Source organism: Lynx rufus, unplaced genomic scaffold (genome assembly GCF_022079265.1).
Source record: "Lynx rufus isolate CCGP_SWC_20201006 ecotype Redwood Valley unplaced genomic scaffold, mLynRuf1.p SCAF_1, whole genome shotgun sequence".
NCBI classification, from domain to species: domain Eukaryota; kingdom Metazoa; phylum Chordata; class Mammalia; order Carnivora; family Felidae; genus Lynx; species Lynx rufus.
This window is the reverse complement of record NW_025814823.1, coordinates 154033620-154043035: the sequence shown is the minus strand read 5'-3', so window position 1 is coordinate 154043035 and position 9416 is coordinate 154033620. Positions and strand designations below refer to the sequence as shown.

The 9416-nt window shown below is 33.5% G+C and overlaps 1 non-coding gene across 1 annotated transcript; it reads left to right on the top strand.

Annotated features, from left to right (window-relative positions):
• Window positions 1-6194: 6194 nt before the first annotated feature.
• LOC124523700 (U1 spliceosomal RNA) lies at window positions 6195-6358 on the top strand. Its single transcript, XR_006965081.1, has one exon. It is a non-coding gene; the product is annotated as a U1 spliceosomal RNA (small nuclear RNA).
• Window positions 6359-9416: the final 3058 nt, after the last annotated feature.

Genomic DNA, 9416 nt, shown 5'->3' with positions numbered 1-9416 from the left:
ATTTGTGCTTCTGTTTGATTGCTTAATTGGGATAAAATTAGGAATGAAAATATGATATTTAAGTCTAAGCAATTTATTTTTTTTAACTTTATTTATTTATTTTGAGAGAGAGCAGGGGAGGGGCAGAGAGAGAGGGAGAGAGACAATCCCAAGCAGGCTCCATGCTGGCAGCTCAGAGCCTGACAAGGGCCTTGATCACACAAGCTGTGAGATCATGACCTGAGCCAAAAATCAAGAGTCAGATGTTCAACCAACTGAGTCACCCAGGTACCCCTAAGTCTAAGCACTTTAATTTATCTGCCATATTGCTTTTCAGAAAGGCTGTACTAAATTGCTAAATTAGCAGTAATGAATTAATATGGTCATTTCCTCTCAATATAGCCAGTATTGGATGTTTTGGGTTTTGTTCCCTTGTTTTTTAATTTTACTATGTAAAACACTACCCTATGAATGCTTTATTTTGCCTTGTTTTGGTAACTAGAGAGGCTAATACCTTATTTGTCAGTTTTATTGCCTCTTTTACAAACTATCATATTGTTTGCCCATTAATTTATTTAGAATGTCAAATCTTTCTTACAAATTTGAATATAGATTACCATTATCATGTTGAGGAAAATATCTACAACTTATATAAAAATAATATTATTATTTTATTTAGGTTTTATCTTTTTCCCAGAAAATTAATATGCATACATAGTTTTATAACTTCTATTAATTCAAAGAAAAAATGTTATTTTACCACAGAGCTATTATTCTATTCCATTAGTTGCTACTTTTTCTTTTGTTTCATGCTCATTTTTAACTATTTAATGAACTTGCCATTTATTTTAAATTAAGAGGGTAAGGTGGAAATAACATTTTTCCACAATTGTTCCAAACACACTTATATAACTGCTTTAATGTGGTTTTTTTTTTAGAAAATTTATGTTATCACACAATAAGAATTGGTATATAATTATTGATATTTCAGATCTCTACCTTCTATTCCACTTAATGTCTACAACGTTGCACAATTGTAATATTTTATGTATTGATACTAAACAATATGTTTTAATGTTTGATGGGGCAGGTCACTTTTTTATCATTTAAATATCCTACATATTTTCTCCTAACAAACAGTTTCCCAATTTACCTTTATGAAGAATTATGTTACAAATTTTGGTGCATTTAAATTTTATTTTATATTTTATATAGATTAATTAAAAATTGCATTTTTGGAAATATATAGTAGCTCCTTGCAAGAATTGGCTCACTATGTCCAATTATTCAAATTTTCAAATGATAAGATTATGCAGTTTTCATATAAAGTCTCACCATACATTAAAATACAACTTTATCCCTAAATATTTCCTATATTTGTTATCCTGAGGAATCTCTCCCTCTTTAAAATTATATTTCCTAGTTGATTAATTACTGGATTATAGAAATACAAGAAAAATTATATATTTACATTATGTTTAGATATGTATTAGTTTACAATGGATTTACATGGATGTTCTAAGTGTATAATTTCATATATATGTATACATATGTATGTGCATATATATAAATACACTCCTGGTCCATACTTATTTCTCATTTACTTTTCTTTATATTTCCATTCTCAAGGAATTTAAATGTTTTATTAATAACAGAGAAGCATTACTCCTGACTTTAAAGTTAATCTATTCCCTTTAAGACCCTCTGAAAACAGCTATTTCCCCTTTTCTGTTAAAAATGTATACACATGACTCTGAAAACTCTAAAACATTGGTGAAAGACATTGAAGATTACACAAACAAATGGGAATTATATTCCATTTTCATGGAATAAAAAAATTAATCTTATTAAAATGTCCCTACTACCAAAAGTGATCCTCAGATTCAATGCAATCCCTATCAAAATACCAATGACATTTTTACAGAACTGGAAAAAATAATACTAAAATTTTTATGGAACCAAATAGCCCAACCAATCTTGAGAAAGAAGAATGAACCTGGAGTTATAACAATCCCAGATATCAAGATAAACTATAAAGCTATAGTAATCAAAACAGTATGGTACTGGACAAAATAGATACATAGATCAAGAGAACAGAATAGAGTCCAGAGATAAACCTACACTTACATCGTCAATTACTCTACAATAAAGGAGGCAAGAATATGCACCTTCTTCAATAAATGGTGGTGGGAAAACTGGATAGCTACATGCAAAAGAAGGAAGCTGAATCATTTTATTATATCATACAAAAAAAAATAAACTCAAAATGGATTAAAGGCCTAAATGAAACCTAAAGCCATAAAACTCCTAGAAAAAGACATAGGCAATAAATTCTTTGGAGGCTTACCATTCATTCATGTCTCCTCAGGCAAGGGAAACAAAACCAAAAATAGTCTTGGGACTACAGCCAAATAAAATGCTCTTGCACAGTGAAGAAAACCATCAACAAAACAAAAAGGCAGAATTTATATAACTCAACACCAAAAAAAAATCTGATTAAAAATAGGCAGAGGACACGAATAGACATTTTTCCAAAGAAGACATAACAATGGCAAACAGGCACATGAAAAGATGCTCAACATTGCTCATTATCAGGGAAATACAACTCAAAACCACAATAAGATACATGGCAATCAAAAAGAATGAAATCTTGCCATCTGCAACTACATGGATGGTACTGGAGGGTATTATGCTAAGTGAAATTAGTCAGAGAAAGACATATATCATATGACTTCACTCATATGAGGACTTCAAGAGACAAAACAGATGAACGTAAGGAAAGGGAAATAAAAATAATATAAAAACAGGGAGGGGGACAAAAGAGAAGAGAGTCATAAATATGGAGAACAAACAGAGGGTTACTGGAGGGGGTGTGGGAGGGGAGATGGGCTAAATGGGTAAGGGGTATTAAGGAATCTACTCCTGAAATCATTGTCGCACTATATGTTAAGTTGGATGTAAATTAAAAAAAAATTAAATTAAAAAAAAACCCATATGACCTTACACCTGTCAGAATGGCTAAAATAAAAAGACAAGAAGCAACAAGTGTTGGTGAGAATGTAGAAAAAAGAGAAGCCTCACGCACTGTTGATGGGAAGCAAATTGATGCAGCCATGGTGGAAAAGAGTATGGAAGTTTCTCACAAAATTTTAAATGGAAATATCATATGATCCAATAATTGGACTACTGGGTATTTACCCAAAGAAAACAAAAACACTAATCCAAAAAGATAGATGCACCGCTGTTTGTTGTCACGTTATTTACAACAGCCAAGATATGGAAACTACCCAAGTATGTTATCAACAAATGAAGCAAGATGTGGTAGATGTATAGATACCCACACAAACACAAACATACACACACACACACACACACACACACACACGAATATTACTCAGATATAAAAAAGAATAATATCTTTCCATTTGCAACAACATGAATGGACCTAGAGTGTATTACGCTAAGTGAAATAAGTTGGAGAAAGACAAATACCATACGATTTAACTTATGTGTGGAAACTGAAAAACAAAACAAATGAATTAAAAAAAAAAGCAGAAACAGACCTATACAGAAACAAACAGATGAATGCCAGAGGAGAGGAGGATGTGGGGATGGGCAAAATGGGTGAAGGAGAGTAGAAGATACAAGCTTCCTATTATGTAATAGATAAGTCATAGGGATAAAAAGTACAGCATAGGGAATTTAGTCGATTTTATTGTAACAGCATCACATGGTGACAGATTGTAGCTATACTTGCGTTCAGTCTGGCATAAAGTATAGATTTGTCCAATCTCTCCCTTGCACCCCTGCAACTAATGTAACATTATGTGAACTGCACTTCAATTTAAAAAATACAAACACCTGTACACTCAGACATACACATACCCACAGTCATGCATAAATGTTGCTATTGATTATAATACTGTTTTTCCATTTAGCAAAGAAGAACTTTTATATTGTAGAAGGCATTTATTAGGATTTGGTTTCAAATTTTAGTAATTACTGTTTAGACATCTATTAAATTGTTACATATCATTTTCTTATTTACTTGTTGATGTGGTATAATGTTAAATTGGTTTCTGATACTGATATGGATCTCTGGATATCTAAGAGGAAAAAATTTCCTAGTTCTTAATGGAGTAGTATTCTTTAGTACAGCAATAGAATTCAAATTCCTAGCACTTTATATCAGTGTCAATCTATCATTATCAGGGAGATGAGTAAGTTGTTGGTTTTTGTCATAAATGGGATAAGGAAGTATTGATGAAGGGTGAGAAACTAGACACTTCAATAAGTTATTTTAAAGAAAGATAGATGAGAAATGATCACAGGGGTGCCTGGGTGGCTCAGTCAGTTAAGCATCTGACTTCAGCTCAGGTCATGAGCTAACGGTTTGTGAGTTCAAGCCCTGCATCCAGCTCTGTGTTGACAGCTCAGAGCCTGGAGCCTGCTTCGGATTCTGTGTCTCTCTCTCTGCCCCTTCCCTCTCAATTTCTCTCTCTTTCTCTCTCTCTCAAAAATAAATAAAACATTAAAAATAGTTTTAAAAAAAGAAAATAAATGATGCCAAAAGGCAAATATCATAGATAAGCATTTTTCCTAGGGCAAGTCCAGTGAAAAACAGTCACATTATAGTTGTGTTAAATTTTAATAGAGGATGAATAAAATCATCAGGGATATGTTCAACTAACCATCTCTGTAACTACCGACAATGAGCAAGAGACAGTGAGTCCTTTATTTTTATTTCTTTTTTGACAGTGAGTCCTTTAAAAGCAGAGTGCTATTTCATTTATTGTTGTTGAAAATAAAGAAAAGGATGCTTTGGGAAGCTGGTATTTTATGATTTTATTTAAATTCTTTTCCTACTTGGGGAACTACTTGAAGTAGCTCATAGTTTCTATAGTAAATTACTTGGTTCTTATCTGCATAAAAATTTAATTACTGATTTATTCTCTAATTATCCTAAAACAGAAAAAACATTCTGGATTGCCCTAAAATGTGTGACATGACTCTGAACCCTCGCAAGTAAAGTGGTCATCACTTTGTTGATATCTTAAATTCCTATCTCACCTTTGAAACGTGTTTGTAACACATGATCTTTCTTGACTCTACCTGCAGGCTTGCTGGCAATGTTCCCCCCACCCCCACACTCGGCTGTACCCTTGTTTCTGATCAGTGTAATGGAAGTACACAGAGATGAAGGAAAAAAAACAACAGAAATTTGAATCCTAAGTCTGTTCCTTACTAACTGTGTGAGACGGAATGACTCACTGAAGGATTTCATTTTCTCATTTGCTAACTGGATACTACTGCTTGCCTCGCAGGGCTGGTGTGAGTCTTTTATGAAAGAATGTGCGTTAAATCTCAACAAAATTAGTTCATCTTCACTGTATTCTAACACATTAAATGTTTGTATTTATATTCGTCATAAAATTCTTCTCCTGTTAGAATGTTTCGTCCATCTACTTGAGGTCAAGGACTATGTTTTATTCATCCTTGTACCTCATGTTTGACTCAATGAGTCGGGGAAATCAATTACTGTGCTCCAACCTCTGGGAATCAGAAAGACCAGAAAGTGCTTGCCCAGTTAATTCTTAAAGCTCATTTAGATATTTGTTGAGAATACCTCCTGCAGTGCTTGTACCTTCTGTGTATTACTCCAAATACACAGGCATTAGTCCCTCACTAAGTGCTCATTGAAAATGTTTGCAAGAAAATAAATTGGTTTTGTTGCCTCATTCCAGTTTGCAGAAGATATAAGGGATACTTTCTATGACCTAATTATAAAACGTTTTTATTCCTGTGTGTCTGATGTCTGTTTAGTGTCAACATCAGTCTGGACAGTGGCTCTCAACCCTGTGACTTTGAGAAAGCTCCAGAAGTCTCCATTATGGGCAAATCCATGTGGAGCTGTGATACACAGGTGTAAAGCTATAAACTGACTCATTTCCACTAAAGAAAATGGGCCACTTGAAAGTACACTCCAGGGCATAAATCCACTCCAGAGAGACCATCCTTGCACAGTCCAGGCTGCAGCTGCTCTGGAAGGTTTTCATTCTAGGCCAGTCCTGTCCTGAGATTTCTAGGAAACATTTATGTCTTGGTCCCTATGCCACTTCCAGTCTTCTGTCATGTATCACAGCCTCAAACGAAACGGCTCTAAGACTTTGAAATCTCTAATAAGAGCTATGCCAGGTTAAAAAGCATTTCTCTGAATATTTACATGGCAGGAGGGTTACCATGATCACACAGGTGGTTTTCCCAGGGTGAGGCTCATCCATTGCACTCTGGATGTACTGACCTCTGTGATTTCCTCAAACCTGGGAAACTTGCCCGCAGGATTTGTGATAGTAGGGGACTGGAATCACACTGCCCTTTAAAAAGGCGGGGGGGGAGGCATTTTCTTGAGGCAAATACAAACATTTCTTGGCCTACATTTCAAAGTTGGGAAGACTGGGTTGAAAGAAAACCAATACTTGCGTATCGTAGGTAATGATTCATGCCAAATCATTAGGAGAAATAAACAATTTCCACACAGTACCAAACAATCATTCTTTGGATTAAGATGGCAATACTATGAAGAAGAGGAAAGGTAAGTAGTGACTCAGGTAATGCTAATATTATCTTGACTTGATACAGCTGTTACTACTATTGTTTCTAATAGATAATTAGAGCATCAAGACATTAAGACACATTCATACTTGTATACAAAATGGAGCTCTGCCTCTGTAATTTTCTGCCTACCTTAGAGTCAATTGGTTATTATTATCAGAAGCATTAAAACTAGTTCTCTGTTTTGCCCATCACCTGTAGCAACCATACCATATTCTTCTCCCACAAATAACAGTCCTTCTAAATGCCCAGAAGATTTATGGCATTAAGGCCATACAAGTGCTCTTGTACATAAAAGGGCCAGTATATTCTCATATTCTCTGTCTCTCTGTCTCTATGTCTGTCACACACACACACACACACACACACACACACACACACACACACACTTTCCTTCACATATACTCATGCTTTTCCTTTTTTTTTCCTTAGGAAAAATAATAGGTATTAACAAGGATTAACTTACATTTTTTTAAAAAAAGGACAAGGGAGATCTATTTGCAAGTTTGAAATGCATTTTGATTATACCTAGAATTGTTTACACTATTTCCAAGGGATATCATCCCCAAAGCATATTCCACAAGAGCATGGAATTTTTATCATTCTTTTAAAAATATTCTACCAAATAATTTTCTGTCAAATTATTTTAAATGTTTTATTTATAAATTTTACCTTGTAGCATAATTGATTAGTAAGTGCAACATTTAGTGTTCCACCATGTAAAGGAAATAATGATTTTACTTACCAAAATTAATGCTAACCAAATTAATTATGTAGTCCCTAGTTGTGCTTTAAAATATTGGTATCAATCCCTGATAGAAAACACAAACATATTTTCTGCTTTTCATAAATTAATCAATTTATGTTAAATAATTGTCATTAATAGGTTTCTTTGTATTTCAAATAAGCATCTACCTACTCAGTACACTAGCTGGTGAAAAGTCAGTTAAAAGATAGTCCTGTGAGACTAACGTAGAAAACTGAATGAATCAATATATATCATCTTGAAATGGAAAATATGAATTAAATGTTACAAAGTAGGAACTCACAAATTGGCTAGAATGTCTATCACAAGAAGTAATCTATTACAAACTAATCTGGGCCAACCAGATGTTATCTCTATTAGAACTGAATAATCAGAAGAATTTAATCATTTTCCAATGAACAATTATACAATTAATTGCCTCTCTTGACCTTTCAGTTAAGGTTAGACTCTCATTGATGAAATCTTCATAAAACAATGCCAATAAAAACCATATTTATACAGGGAGCTCTGAAAGAGATCCCAATAGTCAGCGCTGGAACCATTTGAGTAAAAATAAATAAATAACAATAATATTGGGTTTTAACAAAGAATAAGATAATTATCCTTGAGTCTGTATTGATTTTATTTTTTTTATTTTCGTACTTAGAATTTTCATGCAATAGTATTGACTTTTTTCTCTTGATAAACAGTTCAATAAATTTTAACATATGTTATGGATCTGTGTAACCACCACCACTGCCAGGATACAGAACAGTTCTATCACACCACAGAATTCTCTTGTGCCATCCTTTTATACTTACTTCCTCCCCTGACCTTATAGCCAGAATCACTCATCTGTTCTCTACGGTTGTTTTTCTTTTCAAAATTTCATACAAATGGAATCATACAGTATATATAACCTCCTACAAGTGGCTTTTTTTCCCCATTCTGCCTAATACCTTGCTGTATCAGCGGTTTGTTCGTTTTTTGTTGTTGCTGATTAGTATCCCATTGTATAGATACGCACAGTTTATTTATCCATGCAACCACTGAAGGACATTTGGGTTCATTCCAGCTGTGTATTTTTGTTTTGTTTTGTTGTGTTTTTACAAATATGAATAGAGCTGCTATCAATATTTTTGTACAGATATTTGTGTAAACAGTGGTTTTCTATTCTCCAGGCTAAATAGCGAGGAGTGGGATTGCTGGGTCAGATGGTAAGTGTATGTTTCACTGTATAAAAAATTGCCACAATGTTTTCGGAGTGGCTGGCTATACCATTCTGGATTCCCACCGCTTTGCACGCTTGTCAGCCCTTAGTAAAGTCAGTATTTTTTGTTTTTTTTAACTTAGTCATTCTCATAGATGTGTATAGTGGCATTGCATCATGATTTTAACTGGCGTTCCCCTAAAGACTAACAAGGTTGCACATATTCTCTTGTACCTTTTGCCAGTTGTATCTCTTTCTGCTTGTTCAAATCCTCTGACCAACTTTTAAAGATTGTTTTCTGATAGTTGAATTTTGAAAGTTCTTCATATATTCTGAATACGTTTCACTTGTGGATTGTTTAATCTACAAATATTTTTTACTCAATCTATAGTTGGTTTTCATTTCCTTAAAGTGTCTTTCACAGAGTCAGGATTTTTTTTTTTAGTTCTGATAAAGTGTAATTTATCTTTTCCTTAAAACTTCATCTACCCCCAGCCACCTAAATTTTCTCTTCTATCTTCCTCTAAAAGTTTTATAGTTTTGTGTTTTACATTTAGAGCTATGATTCATTTTGAGTGAATTTTTGTGTGCAAAATGTAAGGTTAGGCTGAGGTTCATTTTTTTTTTCTGTTCCTTTCATCCAGTGTCACACTGTGTTGTAGCTTTATATTAAGTCTTAAAATTGTAGCTTTATATTATGTCTTAAAATCAAGTAATGTAATTACTCCAAATCTATTTTTCTTTTACCAGGGTGATATAATAAATATTTGAATAAATAAATGCAGAAGGAGTCCATTTTTCTTACAGTAGTACTGGAAAAAATATAGAAGAAATGAGAAAAATATAAAATCACCAGTAGACCACCACAGT